This window comes from Helianthus annuus, chromosome 16 (genome assembly GCF_002127325.2).
Source record: "Helianthus annuus cultivar XRQ/B chromosome 16, HanXRQr2.0-SUNRISE, whole genome shotgun sequence".
Lineage (NCBI taxonomy): Eukaryota > Viridiplantae > Streptophyta > Magnoliopsida > Asterales > Asteraceae > Helianthus > Helianthus annuus.
This window is the reverse complement of record NC_035448.2, coordinates 55150854-55170321: the sequence shown is the minus strand read 5'-3', so window position 1 is coordinate 55170321 and position 19468 is coordinate 55150854.

Sequence of the window (19468 nt, the reverse complement as noted above, 5' to 3'; positions counted from 1 at the left end):
ATGTATGTATGTAAATAGATGCGTATGTATGCAAGTAAAGGTATGTATGTATGTACGTAGTTATGTATGTATTGTATACGTGGTTTCAATACATTTAAGTATTGAACTTATTAACAGTGTGCCTCGAGAATGAAATGTAATGCAGGTACATTATTGGAGTTTCGCCAAGGATTAGACACCCGGATGGAATGATTAAATCTAGAAAGATAACGGGATGGGAAGTATATGTGGATAGAACGTAACGAGACTACATGATTGAGAATCTTGTTTGTATATAATGTATGCTAATGTTGCGAATGTATGTGGTGGGTGCAGATTGTACGAATCACAGATTATCATCACGAGGAGTAGCGATCAAAGACCGAGTCACAAGATAGATTGTACGGGAATGCTTGAGTATGTAATTTGATAAACATAAGTTATGCTTTTATTTTATTAAATGAGTACGAAGGATGCATATATTGTAAAAGAGTTATTTTAAAATGAACTTTCAAGTAAGTCAAAAAGTTTATAATGAAAGAAATTTTATGGTACGTATTTCCGCTGCGTCTTTTCAGTCAAAGCGTGTTAGGGTCTTACAAGTTGGTATCTGAGCCCTGGTTTGAGGGAAATCAAGTATGAGGAGGTAAATACTTGAACTCAAACCTGTGCGCTCTTGTGACAAGAAACCCGTACAATCCGAGACTCGATCAAGATCTAAGGGTAGAAACAAAGGTAAGTTTGTACTTAAGTATGCATTTGAAGAAATCTAACAGTATGTTATGTGTAAGGTAAGCATGATTGCTTGGAAAGGATGATCCGTGAATGCGGTCTAGGATCGACGTCAAGGCATGTAATAAGATTGACCCCAGGTATGTAAATTTAACATGTGGGCGCACGTAATGGTATGATCTAGCAAGTGAAAGAAAATTTTGAATGAAATATAATAATGGAATGGTAATGAAGAGTTGAAAACGTTACACGTGCCGAAACTTATTTCTTCGGACATAAGGTGGCGATTACACGAATACACGAAACTAGTATGTGGATTGTGTACCTGGCCAGTACACAAGAAACATATGACATTCGTGAGACCGTGATAATTGTTACAGGTATGTCTGTTAGAATTAGGTAGTAGGTGGACGTGAGGGTGAAGAGAAATGTAAGACTTTCAGGGATGAAAGTATGAATGACATGTTAGAATCCGCGAGACGGATTCAAAACATGAAAGGAATGAAAGTATGAATGATATGATAGAATCCGCGAGACGGATTCGAAACATGAAAGGAATGAAAGTATGAATGATATGATAGAATCCGCGAGACGGATTCGAAGCATGAAAGGAATGAAAGCATGAATGATATGTTAGAATCCGCGAGATGGATTCGAAACCAAGAAGGAATAGAAGTATGAATAGTATGTTAGAAACCGCGCGACGGGTTCGAAACATAATGAATGATAAGAATGAAAAGATTTGAATGTGTAAGTAATTACAGACTAAGTAAGTAAATATTCTTTAAAAAGCGAATATTATCCAAGTTATGTCTTAAACTTATATATATGAATAAATGTATACATATATACAAATATGTTTGTATACAAGAATGGTTGGAGAGATGAATGAGTCATGCGGGTCAAATGGTAATTGCCATTTAAACCCGATATATTTAATGTTGTGATTTGTTACGTTTTATACTTGTAGGTGAGCATATTGTTTGGCACGTAAACCTAAATTCTGACGAAAGAAAGAAGTTTTGAACATGTTATGTGTTAGAAGTGTTAGTAATCGACTCTTAGGGGTCGTAATGAATGACGGGCTACGACCCGGACATTAATTTAAGTATGATTAAGAAGGGTAAGTTTTGGCAAGAATGCTGAAATGATATAACGAATGTCTTGGCAGGTAAGCATGAAAGGAAAGAAGTAAGAACGTGTACTTCAATACATCTACAATAAGTAAGAAATGTCAGTTTAACCTCGAAAAGTCAAAATGCAAAGGTTGCCGAAATAAGTAACCAGAATAAAGGAATTGCATGTAAGGGATGAAAAGTGGGATGTGTTATAGCATGTATGTAGGAAGATGTAAAAAGGATTATAGGTGAGTAATCACCTAGTATGATGAATGTTTGAATGAAAGGTGCTAACTGCCGATTTTGTAGATGTTAATGGTAGAATTCTGAATGTGATGAAACCAATCGAATTGGTGAAGGAATGTGCACGAGTGGAAGCCCATTACAAGGATGAATGAAAGCTGGCCTGGTACGGTTAGTACTCGTGAAGGAGCGGATCGCTATGGTTTACGGATCGCTGAAGCATGAAATGAAATCGAGGTAAGTAAAATGTTTTAACTCATGCCGGATATATATGAATTAGTAAATTGAAAACGACCTACGAGATGAATGATGGAATAGTTATAGTATGGTATGGAATGCTTGATTTTAGCAGTTGACTTAAGAAGAAAACTATGTCATTAAGAAGTAAATCTTAAAAGTTTTGAGGGAAATTTCGGGTATTGATTAAACTCTCATATGAAGAACCTGCATGACACGCTTGCTTATGCAAATTAAGTAATGCATGAAATGAGAGGAATAGTAATGTACAATGAATGAGGTGAGTTGAAGGTAACGTAAGGGTACAAATAGTACAAATAACTATAGGAAACGTAGAATGATCTTAACTTTGGAGTTAAGCGCGTATATGTGACCATGAAATAGTAGTTTTGTTGCGATAACAAAACAAGAACTAAATGTTATATGATATATGTGTAGAATATAATCTAAGAGGTGGGATGAAGGTATTAGATCTGTTATAAACAGATCATACGAATGTAGGTACTATTACATGTGTGAAGAAGTGTGTATGTTGACCCATTGCAAACGGGTCAAGGGAAATAGGATTGCCATATGAAAGTAAGGTATGGGCGGTATGGACTTGTTGGAAAGAAGTCGATTATACGAATAGTTTATGAATAGAGAATGGATAGTTACCTATTATTATGATGTACCTATCAAAGTTAAACATAGAGGTGTATGTATAAGTTACGAAGTGAGATCGTATCGTGGACGAAAATAATATGAATATTGGAAATGAATAAAAGGGAATGTTAATGGGATTGTTTCGAGTAAACAAAATGGTATATTGTACGTGATATACGAGTATTGGAATGATGAATAAACAGCTAGCTATGAAGCACGATAGACACTAGCAATATTTAGTGAAAGTGACACTAATAAGAACTCTGGGACGGGTTCTTAGATGGGCTCGTGGTCTTGTTGATGGTCCGGGAAGGAAAGATAATTAGTGTTAAATGGAAATGAGAAAGGTTTCGGGGACGAAACCTCATTTAAGGGGGGGAGACTTGTGACAACCCAAAAACGGGTTTGGTAAATTAGAACCCGGTTGATATAAAGAAATGAGTTTTAGTCTCTTATATAATCAAAATGAAACTTGAGGGACCAAAACCGTTAAGTGGGAAACATGAGTTTTATAAACTAAGGTCAAAACACCACACACACATAGTATGTGTGTGTGTATGTGTGTATCGATGTTTAGGAAGAATAAAAAGGGTTCAAACCCTAGTCACTCTAAAATCTTCAAATTGGAAGGCTAAATGAAGCTTAAATTCATAACCGAGCATGGATTAATGATCACCTTCACAAGTGGATCATAAGGTATGTTTTAAAACTTAGATTGGCGATCTTGCACGAAGTGGGTTATGTTCTAATCCGTGAATTGGTATGAAATTGAGTATGAGCATGTGTTAGAATCATCATATAGAATATGGATTATGAACGATTTGGAGTAATTTGATGTTTGGAGGTGAAACCCACTTCTAGTGGTGAAGATGGCGACATGGGTGTGTCACCCATGTCCAATCCTTGTTCAAATCTTGTTGTGCTATGTTGCATGTAATGCGTTCTTGTTAGGTAGATTGAATGTGATATGAATTTGTTGATGTTTTTGTGTTAATTGATGAATGAAAGCATGAAGTAGGAAGTAAAGCATGAAACACTTGTACATTATGCATAAATTGTGGTATGCACACCAGGTGTTTGAGGAAATGCCTAGGTGAGATTAATAGATGAAATGGTATGCAAGTAACAGATGAAATCGTATAATATGGGGATATGATGTATTTGATGATAAATAAACATGAGAAATCTATTTTTAGATGGAATTCACGTAGGATTTGGTTGGCTATGTTATTTGGTAAAAGTATGCATTAGAATATTGTACTCTATGTTGGAGTGGTATGATGTTTACTACATGTTTGAATCATTGCTTAATCAAAATTGATAAGTAAAAGTACACTAAATGTGAAGCATATGAGATCATTAGAACAAGATGAAGTTAGAATGATGTTGGGTTGTTAAGCATGGGTCATGGTGTTAGTTGTAGAATTATGTTACTAGAATGAATGGAATTAAATATGTTTGGTATGTGCATATAACTAGATGAACATGTGGTTGTATGCTTATTGCATCGTGAGTATGAAATGTATATAGTGTCATTAGTATAGTCTACTATAATGACATGGATGTATGAGGTTAAGTCCAAAGTTCATATGATAAATTGTTGACTTTTTGAAAGTCAACTGTGAATAAGTAGCAATGTTAGACTTTTGTCACAATTGTAATATTATAGAAAGTCATATGATGCATGTTATATCAATATGTGTATTTGTGACGACATGAAGAATTATGTGGAATGAAAAGATACGACTTCTAGCTTATACTTTGTGTTGTTGGAATTTGACGAGTGAAGTTTAATGTAGGATGTGAATGTGAAATGAATGCAATATTAGAATGTGCATTTATACTAATGAAGTGGTAACCATGATGACATGAAAGTATAGGATCATGTCAAGATGGGGGAAAGCATGGAAGGCTAACGGAAAGGATATGAGGAAGCATGTACGAAACAGGCAGTCGAGGTAAGTGATTTCTGAAATCACTTCTTATTTATAATGAAATTAGTACGTGGTATATAGGGAAACCAAGTAAGAATTTACAGGTAAGGGTAAGTACCAAGGTAAGTTCATATGAACTTCGTCTATCCTTAATGTAAATTAAGATGATGGTTTCATCATGTTAATGGAATGTGCATGATGTTGCTGAATGTTCATTGTGTTAATGGAATGTGCATTATGTTGCTGAATGTTCATTGTGTGAATGGAATGTGCATTATGTTGCTGAATGTTCATCGTGTTAAGGGAATGTGCATTTTGTTGCTGAATGTTCACCATGTTAATAGAATGTTCATTATGTTGCTGAATGTTCATCGTGTTAAGGGAATGTTCATTATGTTGCTGAATGTTCATCGTGTTAATAGAATGTTCATTATGTTGCTGAATGTTCATCGTGTTAAGGGAATGTTCATTATGTTGCTGAATGTTCACCGTGTCAATGGAATGTTCATTATGTTGCTGAATGTTCATCGTGTTAATAGAATGTTCATTATGTTGCTGAATGTTCACCGTGTTAATGGAATGTTCATTATGTTGCTGAATGTTCATTGTGTTAATAGAATGTTCATTATGTTGCTGAATGTTCACCGTGTTAATGGAATGTTCATTATGTTGCTGAATGTTCACCGTGTTAATAGAATGTTCATTATGTTGCTGAATGTTCATCGTGTTAATAGAATGTTCATTATGTTGCTGAATGTTCACCGTGTTAATGGAACGTTCATCATGTTTGTTGGAAGTTAGTCGGTTATGTTTGTTTGTAATTGCATTGATTTATGTTGATATGTTTATAGATAAGGCTCAACTTACAATAAGTGAATGTGACATGTATGTAAGTACGTATGTGAAGACGTAATCATGTATGTATGTAAGTAGATGCGTATGTATGCAAGTAAAGGTATGTATGTATGTACGTAGTTATGTATGTATTGTATACGTGGTTTCAATACATTTAAGTATTGAACTTATTAACAGTGTGCCTCGAGAATGAAATGTAATGCAGGTACATTATTGGAGTTTCGCCAAGGATTAGACACCCGGATGGAATGATTAAATATAACGGGATGGGAAGTATATGTGGATAGAACGTAACGAGACTACATGATTGAGAATCTTGTTTTTATATAATGTATGCTAATGTTGCGAATGTATGTGGTGGGTGCAGATTGTACGAATCACAGATTATCATCACGAGGAGTAGCGATCAAAGACCGAGTCACAAGATAGATTGTACGGGAATGCTTGAGTATGTAATTTGATAAACATAAGTTATGCTTTTATTTTATTAAATGAGTACGAAGGATGCATATATTGTAAAAGAGTTATTTTAAAATGAACTTTCAAGTAAGTCAAAAAGTTTATAATGAAAGAAATTTTATGGTACGTATTTCCGCTGCGTCTTTTCAGTCAAAGCGTGTTAGGGTCTTACATTTTGGTATTCCAAATACCTCATAAATTGTATCGGATGTATTTTTTATTTGGTGTTTATCTACGATTAGCCTATCAAACATCTCATCAAAGTTTCTGGCTAGCCAATATCCTAAACGTGTCGAAATATGGTTGATATTCATATCTAGAATAGCCCCAAAGCCCATATTCTTCACCTCATCAACATGTTCTCTTGAAATTTTTTTCACAGTATCCATATATAATGTAGGTTAACATCTCAATAGTATTGCTTCGTTGCTGTATTCAAAGAAAGCCCTAGGTTCTGTTCTAGGTGGTTCCGGCTGGCTTGGTTTTTTTCCCTGTTCCACTTTTTTTGAAGGTTTTTTTGTTTGTATTTTAGATCTCTTGTCATCTTTCTTCTTTTTTGGCAGTGGCTCAACAAAGTCATCGTCCTCAGAACTTTCTTCCACAACCCTTCTTTTTCTGTTTTGGTTCACGTTTTTCAATTTTGATATGGGCTCTTCAAAGTCATCATCAGACTTTATTTCTACAAAATCGCATGCTATTAGACAAAAACCTTATAAAATCGCAAGTATCAGTTAACCATTTACCAAAACTCACTAGTCTGATAAAATCGCATGAATGAGTTATGAATTTGCATGTATCAGTTAACCATTACCAAAACTACCTAATCTTATAAATCGCATGCTTCAGACAAAAAATATTTATAAAATCGCATGTATCATTTAATCATGTAACAAAACTAACTAATCTTATAAAATCGCATGAATTATTTATAAATTCGCATGTACCAGCTGACCACTACCAAAACTACATAAACATATAAAATCACATGCCTTAGACAAAAAAAAACTTTATAAAATCGCATGCCACAGAAAAAAAAAACATTAACAAACAAAGCTAATCATATAAATCGCATAGGTCATACAAAACCCTCTATAATATCGCACATGTATCAGCTAACCACTACCAAAACTACCTAGTCATACAAAACCTCATAAAAAACCTTACCAGACAAAAACCCTAAAATAATCGCAGTTAACAACAATACCTAATCTTATAAAATCAGATGTTTCAGACAAAAACCTTACCAAACAAAGCTAACTATACAAAATCGCATATGTCATTCAAAACCACTTAAACCCCATTATAAAATCACATATGTCATTCAATACCTGGATTCATCTTCTTTGACTGTGGTCTATTGTTGTTGGCCTTGCTCCTTTTCTCAAAACTCATCAATCCTTGTTGAATCGCACCGGTAAGTAGAACGGAACTTGGTGGAAGAAGAATGCAATGTTTTGAATTTTTGGGTTTACGGTATGATTGTGAGTATTCTTTGCTAATTATCAGGGATTGTGATTTCGCAATGGACGATTTTAACCTTGGCGGTTTCATATATATATATATATATTAATTTGATTAATTTAATGACGTAAATTAGTTAAGCACGGGTTTAAATGAGATGATCTGACGGTTGTGGTTATAGCGTACATAATGTATGATTAGGGCTATTGTACAATAACCGGCCTCTCTCTATATATATATATAGTATGGTTCATTTGAGAACTACTCTTATTGCGAGAACCATGAAAACCAATATGAACACAACAAAAAAAAAAAAAAACCTAAAAATACCTAAAAAGGACACAATTTTTTTTTCTATTATTTTTTATTAAAAATCACTCTTTTTCGTTACGAAAAATAAATAAATAAATAATTTTTTTTCTATTAACAATTATCAATGCACATGTGCATATGTATCATTTATTTGACAAATTACGTAATTCATCACCGGTATTAGACAATTTCACTTTCATTTACATTACCATCCATAATACACTACCTTTTACATTAGCAATATATAATATGCACATGTGCATCTATATGTATGAACGTGATATAACGTGTTTTGGTACAAAAAGTTTATGATTTTGAATGACGAAGTAGGCCAATATACATGTTTTTAGTTAGTTATATCTAGTAGTTGATGGTTTGGTTATATTTGTTACTTTATAATGTAATACGTTGTTTGATATGGTATGAAGGGTGTTGATGCACATGTTCATAAAGTGAAAAATACTATACATATTGGTAATAGTAGTATATTATGGATAGTAGAAGGTAAGGATTGTGTATCATGGATGGTTTGATAGATGAAAAGGAAAATGTATTCAAAGTAGTGTACCAAAAACACATCATATCTTGTTATCTTGTTGATACATATAGATGCATATGTGCATTTCTAATATTTGTAATGTAAAAAGTATTGTATTACTGATGGTAGTGTAAATGAAAGTATAATTGTCTAATACTGGCAATGTATTACAGAATTTGTCAAAGAAATAATATATATGCACATGTTCATCCAAAATTGTTACTCGAATTTTTTTTAGAAACTAAAAGTAGCGATTTTTATATAAAAAATAATAAAAAGAATTTGTGTGTTTTTAGGTATTTTTAGGTACTTTTGGCTGTGTTCACATTGGGTCTCGCGGTTCTCGCAATAAAGGGTGGTTCCTAACCGATCCTTATCCTATACACATATGTATATAGTTAATTTTAAGCTATACATATATGTATATTACGAAAAGCTTAGAGAACATGTGTTGTCCAGAAGCTTCTTAAGTTTCTCAATTAGCCTAGTGTGTCTCACATGATCCTAACCCAATATATATAGGGATGGTTATCTTGAAAACAGTAAATATTACGGGAACCGTGTGAACGAATGAAAAAATCAATCAAAACCATTTTTTAATACAATCCTCATTGTAATTAAAATACAAAATAAAAAAAAATTACAATATCAAATAATTCATTTCTACTCTCAAAATCACTCTTATTTCATTTTTTACAAATGTGTAAATATAACAAATTTACACATGTGGAAATGACAAACTTACACACGTGTAAATTTTCTTTATTTATGAATTAACGTAAATTTAAATGTGTAAATTAAATTTCTAACATTGTATTCGAATAATAATGATAGGTATAATTTTTTTTTTGAATTTTCTTTATTTAAAAAGGCATATAGAGACAACATGTCCTCTCTATAAGCTGAAAAAAGGTCGTCCCTATAAAGGTTTTTTTTTTCTTGTAGTGATGTACATATTTTTTCGAAGTTTTTACGTATAAACAATGTAGAAGCCGTTCGAATAAAAATTATTTTTTTTACTATTTTTGAATTATTTTTTATTTTTTAATTGAAACTACTTCTACATTTGTATATATAAATATTAGGTAAAAATAATTAAATGTAAAAATATCTTTTTAAGGTTTTTGCATGTTTTGCCTATCGCCTTTTACCTTTCATGGTTCCCAAGCAACTCACCTAGATAGTTTTTTCACACTTTTTATGAGTTGGTGAAGTGGGAGCTTCTATGATCTCAACCATTGATATAGAGATATTAGGGTTCCATAATCCTTCCTTAGACATTGTAGGTTAAAAACACTTTACGGGGCTAAAGCAAATGTAGTGTGTAAAAATTGTGGGAAATATTAGAATCAATATGAAATATTGATCTAACAATTCAATTGTTAAGATTAAATGGTCTCAATATCTTATAATCTTGTAATAAAATAAAAATAAGCGTCAAAAGAGAAAAAAAGTAATAGCCACAATTATTGGCTTTTAAATCAGGTTCTTCTGCTTTCCTTAAACATTATAACTCTTTCATATGTTAACATATTTTTTTATAAAATATACACCATAATAAAAATGATCATCGTATTATCTTTAGCTTGAAGATGGTATTGCTATAGGGTTTTTTAAATAAATTTAACATATTGTGTGACTACGTAATTGCATACCATTACGTGATTATGTTTAGTTTGAAAATAGTATTACTATAGGTTTTGTTTTAATAAATTTAACATATTATGTGATTACGTAATTGCATTGACCTTACGTGATTATGTAATTGTATACCATTGCGTGATTATGTCATACGCTTTTTTTTTATAATACTTATATGTTACGTGATTATTTATTTCGTTTTATGTAATTATGTGGTTTTTTTTAAAATATGTAATTATGTGGTTACATACACCAATAGAATATAAGATGTTAAATGATTTATTTGAATTTCCCATATATACATATAGGGTAAACACAATTAGAAAACTCTCTTTCATTAGAAGACTAAAAATCTCCGTAATGGACATGTGAGGTGTATACTATATATACCTCATATGTGTAGAATATGATATACTAAATATATAAATTATAGACAAAATTACACAAAACAATATTTATATTTCATCTAAACTGCAGAGTATATATTTTACTTTAAAATTCACCAAAATCAACATTTAACTTGACTTTTTGTTACGAGGTTTAACCTTTTGCCTAAACTTTGTGAAATCTCTTTGTTAACTCACTTCACATGTGAGAGTATTTTGGTCTTTTTTAGTACACCTTTTAAATTTAGTCTTTTTTATTACTTTTGCAACAACCACAACCACCACTACCATATAAACCTGAAAAAATAAAATTAGGAAAAAGACAAGCAACCTATACGACTACTTCTCGGTGGTTTTCACTAACCCCCCACCACACAACATACACACTTACAACCAGATTGTTCTGTTAACGTCCTTACTTACCACTAGATTGTTCTGTTCTAAAGTGCTTTGATTCGATAATATTAACGTCAGTTTGAGAAATGCTTGCCAAAAGCTAGTGAAAAAGGATTCTTTGAAGAAGGTGCGTTTTGATCTCTGTTTGTTAAACTACATTTTGAGGTGAATAAATCAAAGAAAATGTGGAGTTTGGGTCGCTGAAAATAGGGAGCCGTGGGGCGGCATTTATAGGTGGTGGTGTCATTGATCCTTTTGCCCTAACCCATCTCTCTCTCTCTCTCATAGGTCTCCCATACCAGACGCCAACTAGAGCAAGATTCACATTCATGTGCATACTACAAGCAGCAAGAAGAGAACCCCAACTCGACCAGCAGTCTAGAACTAATAGAAATGTTATGTGATTTGGCACCATTTTAACCCAATCATCTCATAGAAGACATCTAGAGCCTCTTTTGTATAATCATGCATGCCATAACCAGCAACCCATGTCTACAAACAACTCTTCGACATTTGTAATACATGCCTACAACTGATGTATCTGTACAAAAATGTAAATCAACACAAAACGAAAGATGCAGCGACAAAAGACGACCAAAATCTTTATTGAGTTAACCAACCTAGAAAACACCCAACCAAACCCTAGATCTCATAATAATAATAATGAGATCTATGTAATACAAAGATCAACTTCAACAAATTAGCATAATCTGTTGAATGATCGATAACAAATACAACAATACAAAAATACTGAGATCACATGATCTCTGGATCACAAGATCACAACAACGAATGACCAAGAAGAATTAGAGAATATCCTAGAAAATATCACACACTCTTACCGGATCTGAACAACACTGTTCTTTATATATCTCCATCAAACATACTTACACTTCAACCCTTGCAACCTTTCACTTTAGTCGATGAGAACCTTTCATCCTTGCACATTAGTCTTGTTGTTTACAACATGTACACCTTAACCCTTTGTCACACTGTGGTTAATCAACAAGTTATAACAACTTCATAACACGTAACAATAATAACAATAAACCGTTGGTAACATATGTTAATAATTATATATTCAACATCCCCCATAATTCATACAAAAAACATATTAACCAACCCCAATTTTCTACACAAGTTTTCATGCTGCAAACTTAACCCTTTGGTAAACAGATCAGCTAACAGATCTTCAGTTGTAGCTTTTTTCTCGGTAAACAATACAATCTGCAATTTTTTCTCTAAGGAAATGTAAATCAATTTCAAAATGTTTAGTTCTTTCATGGAAGACTGGATTAAAAGCTATAGAAATTGTAGATTTACTGTCACAATACAGTTTAATAGGTAATTTATAATTAAGCTTTAACTTTCTTAAAATATTTAAGATCCACATAACTTCACAAGAAGTAGAGCACATAGCTTTATACTCTGCTTCTGCAATTAACCTAGAAAAGTAGACTTACCTTGGGTGAATGAGAGAGGACTGTTGACTGCAAACAACCTATGGCAGCAATGGCAACTTCTTTACTGCCATTTGCAATACTGCTCTTTACAGACCGAAGCAAAGATTCTCATTCTGTTTGTTAAAATAAAAGCTAGTATACATAGTAAGTGATCTAAAACAAGACGCACCAGACCAAAAATTGGTTACTGTTCTTACATCAATTTATCTTATTTAAATCATTATTTCAACTAACGAATCCAAATTGAAATCTAAAAATCATAATAAGTAAACAAACCTATCAGATCTCAGATCTGAAGAAGAAACACGTATATCTGAATGTAAAACTCCTGAATGTTGCTAGAATACTCAGATCTACAAGGTCTTGTCATCTTCCTCGGTCCTGTAACCCCCCCTGGCTGGCCCCATTTTCATCTAACACAGAACAACCAAAATCATCAAAAATGACCTTAGATATGAGAAAATATTCAACAAAAAAGAAAAGATAAACCTACATTGCTTACTACGCAGATCTGAAGAAGAAACAAACACATAGACCTGAAGAGAGACAAACTCTTATCTGAAACCCTAGATCTGAATCGCCAGAGAGAGAGAGAGAGCAGAGGATGAGAGGCGGTTAAGAATGGGAAAAATCTAGAAACCCTAGTTTGATATTGGAGTCCGCGTGTTTAGTTTGTGTGAAGGGTATAACTGGAAAGTGGAGTCTAATATTTATTTCATGTGCTTTAAACACTTGTACATCATGCTTTAAAGGTGTATTAAGTAAAGTGGCAAATTACCTTAAGCTATCCTTCGGATATGCTTTATAATATAGTATAGATATGCATTATGATACAAGTACATATTATTTTGATTATTTTAATTTTACTACGAAGAACTAGTTTTATCAAATCCTGAAATACCAAAAAAGAGGTTTATTCTAATTTGAATAAGAACAAAGTTAAGCATAGATTATAATCTTTTGAGCCCTTTTTGTCTAACTTATATATGTCCTGAAATACCAAAAAAAAAAAAAACGTTTATTCTAATTTGAATGAGAACAAAGTTAAGCATAAATTGTTATCAATTAATTAGACCATGTGTAGTGGTAAATTGTTATAATGCCCCCACCATGGGGCATTATCCGACACGTGTCATCCCAGTCATCATGGGGCGTTATTGCAAAAGTGGCGTAGTGGGAATAATGCCTGATAATGCCCCTTCCAATCATTAAAAAAAAAAAAAAAGCAAACACTTATTTGATTGGCTGGTCAAACCCTGACACATGGAAAAGCAAAAAGCAAATACTCCCTATTGGCCACCACCTTTGCATATCAGCGTTTTAATAATAACGCCAAACTACAATTTCTGAATTTTTTTTGAAAAATAACGCCCCATGTAATGGTAGTGGGGGCGTTATTTTTCAATTTTTTTTTAAAAATCACGCCCCACTACGTATGGTCTTAGTGAGCACGGGATTACATTTTTCTATTCAGCTATGTTGACTTCCGATGTGTGAACCTTTTTAATTATGACAAAGTAATTTTTAACTTGCAATTTATTTCTGTCTTTTAAATTATTATTTTTTGTAAATACATAGGTTTAATGTTCTATTGTTTTTTTATATTTTGATATCGCATGTTGATTACTAAACTAATCCTTTGTTATTTTAGTCTTGGTCAAAGCTTGGTAATAGGTTAATTATAAAGTGGACCGCTGGATTCGCGTACATAATAATTCATTAGCATAATCAAATAAATTATAAATATAATAAATTTTGTTTTTACATTTTTTAACCACCATCGATTTATTAGAAATAACACATCTTAGCATAAAAGAACATCAATTTATTAAAAATATCACATCTTAGCACAAAAGAACATCCCGCAGAAAGTTTCCAATCCAGCTGAAAAATGAAATGCCATAGTCTAAGATATTTAATAGCTCCAACAAGTGCGAAAGCCAATCAATTTATTAAAACTAAAGATTAGCAAGGGACTAACGAGTACATAATAGAAAAAAGAAGTTAATCCAAGAATTCCACTATAACATATGCATTTTAGCTTTGTGTTTAACACAAAGAACACTACAACAATTTTTTCGCCACTAAAGCTGAAATTTATTGTAGTGGAAAAAACAAATGATTTAATAGACTTTGTAATATCTCCAGCTCAATGCATTTTGCCAATATATAGGATTCTGTACGAATTACTAGGCTAATTAAGAAATATAAGAATCATTCTAAACCACATATTTTTTAAGCAAAAATTAGAAGAAAGCAAAAAAATGCAAGTTATTTTTAGTTGCAAAATATAGTCTACTAAAAAGTAACCTAATTAGACACTCTAGTTAACCCTAGACTCTTCCAATGCTAGACCACAAGATACACAAGTGTATCTATCGGCAGTAGTAACGCCTAACGAAGTCCGGATATCAAACCCACGAGACACTAACGACGCTAACTAGACTTGACGACGGGGGTAGCCCAAGGATAAACAAAATGATTAATATGCAAAGAGCTTAAAAGGTTGAAAGGTTCATCGGATGAAAAGCTGTAAAATGAGGAAGTCGAGAAACAGTAATCAGTCATCAGTCATGTCTAGAAACTCGTCCCACCAACTCATGCTCACCAACTCACAAAGTCAGAGCAGGTCTGCACAAGCACACTCTATTAACCAGGGGTCCAAAGCCTTCAACCCCAAAAGGGGAAACCCTCCATTTGCAAACAGGTTTAGCTAGTATAGTTTATGCTATTTCAGGAGATGTCTTCCACTATAAGAAGACAACTCATGTACACTTCTAAGACATTCCGAAAGCACAGAGATTCCTCAATCTCTAGTCATTCAAAGAGTTCTTTGTCATTTCCAAATAACTCTTCATTACTTCCATTCTATTTGCTTTCTTTTCTGGATTCGAGCTGGCCTCGGAGAAAGAACCTCAAAGCAAATAACAAGAACATACTAGTGAACCTCCTTCCACGTTTTGCCAACGTGGAGGGACCCCGCGACCTGCGTTAGGCAAAACTGAACCCTTCAGCCCTTTTGCCAAACCAGCTTAGCTACCATCCTTGGTCCCGTGTTTGTTGCATCAACAAGTTGGCGCCCACCGTGGGGCTACGCCGCTGTTTCTCCTCAAAAGAGACCTGGTACGTGTAGCTCCTTTCATTCAAAACCACCATGTCAGAAAGTGGATCTCCAGGAGAGGTAAACCAGATCCCTAACACCTCTACCCCGGGAAGTGGTCAAGCTCACACAACAATAACAACGCCTTTTTCAACTCCGGGGAGTACACCCGAGTTTCTTACCTTTAACACACCAACCCCATCCAGATCTGGAGCTCCGTCTCCCAACGTTGGTGTGTCAGACACTCCGGCACGTGTTGAACTTACCCCCGAGGGGGTCGCTAATAACTTCCTTGAGCTAAGATCACTTCTTAACCAACATGTGAACAGAGAAAGGAAAAAAGGGGTAAGGATTCGTCTAGATTACGACGAACCTGAGCCAACGTTATCTCCTGGGCCACCTCTACCACCCTTCGTTACAAGAGGTGAAGCCGGTCCCAGCAACCCTTCAAACCTTCACCCTTATCTGTCGACTGTGACAAACCCCACTGTTCATCCTATTCTCTCTTCCCAACCAACTGTTAGTGGTACTCCTTTGGGACACGAGTTAACGCTCGACCAACTCCTACAATCCCCGGTGACCAGTTGTCCCACTTCTCTAACTACCACATGGGAGCAAGCCCTGTCCGTGCTCCCTTTAGCACGAAGTGCTGTTGCCAGCACCCCTCTTGGGGTAAGTTGCTCAGTTGGTCCGGGAAGCCTTCAAGGTTTCAATTTCGTACCCAACATGATGTCTCAGATGATGGCCAACTTCCCCTGGCAACACTTTATCAATCAAGTGCTTGCCACCCAGGGAAACCATGGCAATAACAACAACGTAGGTACGAGACCTGAAGAAGACTTGGCTAAACCTTACAAGCCAAGTAACCTTTCATGCTTTTCTAGACAGATAGCTGATTATGATTTTCAGTCTAAAATCAAAATGCCAGCTCACATCAGAACATATGATGGGACCGAAGATCCCGAAGATCATCTTCAGATCTTCACTGGAGTTGCTCGAATAGGAAAATGGACGAATGCTGAATGCTGTCTAATGTTCATGCAGAATCTTGTTGGGTCCGCTAGAATCTGGTTCAACGACCTACCCGCTCAAAGCATTCGAAGCTTCGACGATCTCAGCAGAGGTTTTCTGGCAAACTTCTCCCAACAAAGGAGGTACGTTAAAGACGCAACAGTGATCTTTCAGATAAAACAACGCGATGATGAAAGCCTACGGGCATTCATTGAACGATACAAGAAAGAAGGGCTAACCTATGTGGGGGCTGATGAGAAAATGAGGGTTGCCGGTTTTATGAACGCCATAACCTCCAAGTATCTCACACGAGATTTCAACAAATCTCTGCCCAAAACCTTGGAAGAAGCCCTTGAAAGAGCCGAGGCTCACATTCGGGGAGAGGAAGCTGTGGATATCAAAGAACAAAGAAAAAGGGGTCCTGGTTGGCGAAGCAGTAGCCCAGCCAGAAAGAGAGGAAACTTTAACTCTTACGACAGACGCTCAAAGGGTTCAGACCCTCGAAGGGTTGAAGGGCGAAACCCTTCAAGCAGAGATAAAGGAATAAGTTTCACTCCCCTCACCAAGACCCCTCAAGAAATCCTGGCAACGGAAGAAGTCAAGCAAAACTTTAGACCTCCCAGACCTCTTCCCAAGAGTCGAAAAAATGAAAACTCCACTCAGTTCTGTGAATTCCATGAAGAAAAGGGACATCACACCAATGATTGCTTCCAACTGAAAAAGAGAATTGAAGAGGCTGTTAAGTCAGGAGAACTCGCCCATTTGGTAAAAGGGGTTCGAGACAAGATGGCTGAACGCAAAGGGAAGGAAGTAAACATGGTGTATTCTGATGAAAAGGTCCCTTACAAGAAGCGACGGTTGGAAGATTGGGAGCTTCAGTGTGTCTGCTTCCCCCCGACAAGGAAGGACCCACTTCCTGGTCCCCTTGTGGTTGAAGCCACCATAGGCACTTTACAAACGTGTAAAGCATACATAGACACGGGGGCAGCCACTGAAATTATGTTTGAGAAATTTTTCAACCAATTAAGTGATGAGGAACGTTCAAGGCTTCAACCCTCCGGGACCTCCATAAAAGGTATCGCCGATGTAACCCTGAAGCCTTTGGGGCAAATAACCCTTGATGTCTGTTAAGGAGGGATCAAAAGAAAGAACCCGATCACTAACCTTCGTGGTTATCAACATCCCTTCCAACTATGACGTAATCATAGGGAGGCCCGGACAATGTGCATTCTACATGGCAGTGTCTGTTGGCCATGGCACTGTCAAATATCCCACTGAAAGAGGAATTGCAACCCTTCAACCCTCTCAGGAAGCTTATCTAATCGAAGGGGAAAGTTCGAATGGTGAGAAAGACAAGCAAGGGTTAGTAATCAACCCTAAATACCCCGAGCAACGAATAAGGGTCAACCCCAACCTTTCTCAAGAGACCCTTTCATACCTTGAAAAGTTGCTGAAACATCACAGCGATGTATTCGCCTGGTCTCCCGAAGATATGACTGGGATCCCTCGAAGCATTGCTGAACACGAATTAAGGATACCACCCAATGTAAAGCCGGTGGTTCAAAAGAAAAGAAGCTTGGCACCCGAGAGAAGCCTGGCAGCTTGCCAGGAGGTCGAAAAACTTGTATCAGCTGGCATCCTCCGAGAGGTCAAGTACCAATCATGGATTGCAAATCCTGTTATGGTCAGAAAACCCGACAACTCTTGGAGAATGTGCATAGATTTTAAAGATCTTAACAAGGCTTGTCCCAAGGATTGCTACCCGCTCCCGGAAATCGATCTCAAGGTTGATTCTCTCACAGGGTATCCGTTTAAATGTTTTCTCGATACATACAAAGGTTATCACCAAATTCTCATGAAGAAGGAGGATGAAGAAAAGACAACCTTCCACACCGACAAGGGCATTTTTTGTTACCAAAAGATGCCTTTTGGCCTCAAGAATGCGGGTGCCACCTACCAACGACTCGTCGACAAGGCCTTTGAAAGCCAAATTGGTAGAAACATGGAGGCATATGTCGATGACCTGGTGATCAAAAGCAAAACGGAATACCAAATGCTTGACGATATCCAAGAAACCTTCAAAAACCTTAGAAAGATCAACATGAAGCTTAACCCGGAAAAATGCTCGTTTCCGTTTGATGAAGGAAAATTCCTGGGCCACATCGTTGGAAAGCAAAGTATCAAAGCCAACCTTAACAAGGTAAAAGCTGTCCTTGAAGCTAAACCACCAAGAACCAAGAAGGAGGTTGAAAGCTTGAACGGGAAGCTTGCGGCCTTGAAGCGTTTTACCTCAAAACTGGCCGAAAGATCTCTACCATTCTACAAAACGCTCAAGAACTGCTCAGATAAAAAAGATTTCAGATGGACCGATGAAGCTGAAGAAGCTTTCAATCAAATGAAACAACACTTAGCTTCCCTACCTGATATCGCAGCACCAGAAACCGGGGAGCTCATATCGGTGTACCTTTCAGTTGCCGACGAAGCCATCAGTGCAGTTCTCACTATTGAAAGAGACAAGGCTCAGGTACCCGTTTATTTTTTCAGCAAGACTCTAAAACTAGCTGAAACAAAATATCCTCCCCTTGAAAAACTCGCTCTAGCCCTGGTCCAAACAGCCAGAAGGCTTAGAAGATACTTCCAAGCACATCCTATACAAGTGGTCACTGACCAACCTGTCAAGAATGTGCTTGAAAAACCTGAGAACTCAGGAAGGTTGGCAAAATGGGCAGTGGAACTAGGTGAACATAACATCACCTACGTCCCACGAAAAGCCATCAAAGCTCAGGTCTTGGCTGATTTCCTAGTCGAAGTCCCAAGCCAAACAATTGAAGAAGTGAACACCACAACCGCTGAACCCTCCAACCCTGAAGCCTGGAAATTATTCACTGACGGGGCTTCAAGCGTTGAAGGGTCAGGAGCTGGTTTAGTCTTAATCAACCCTGAGGGGCTGGAATTCAC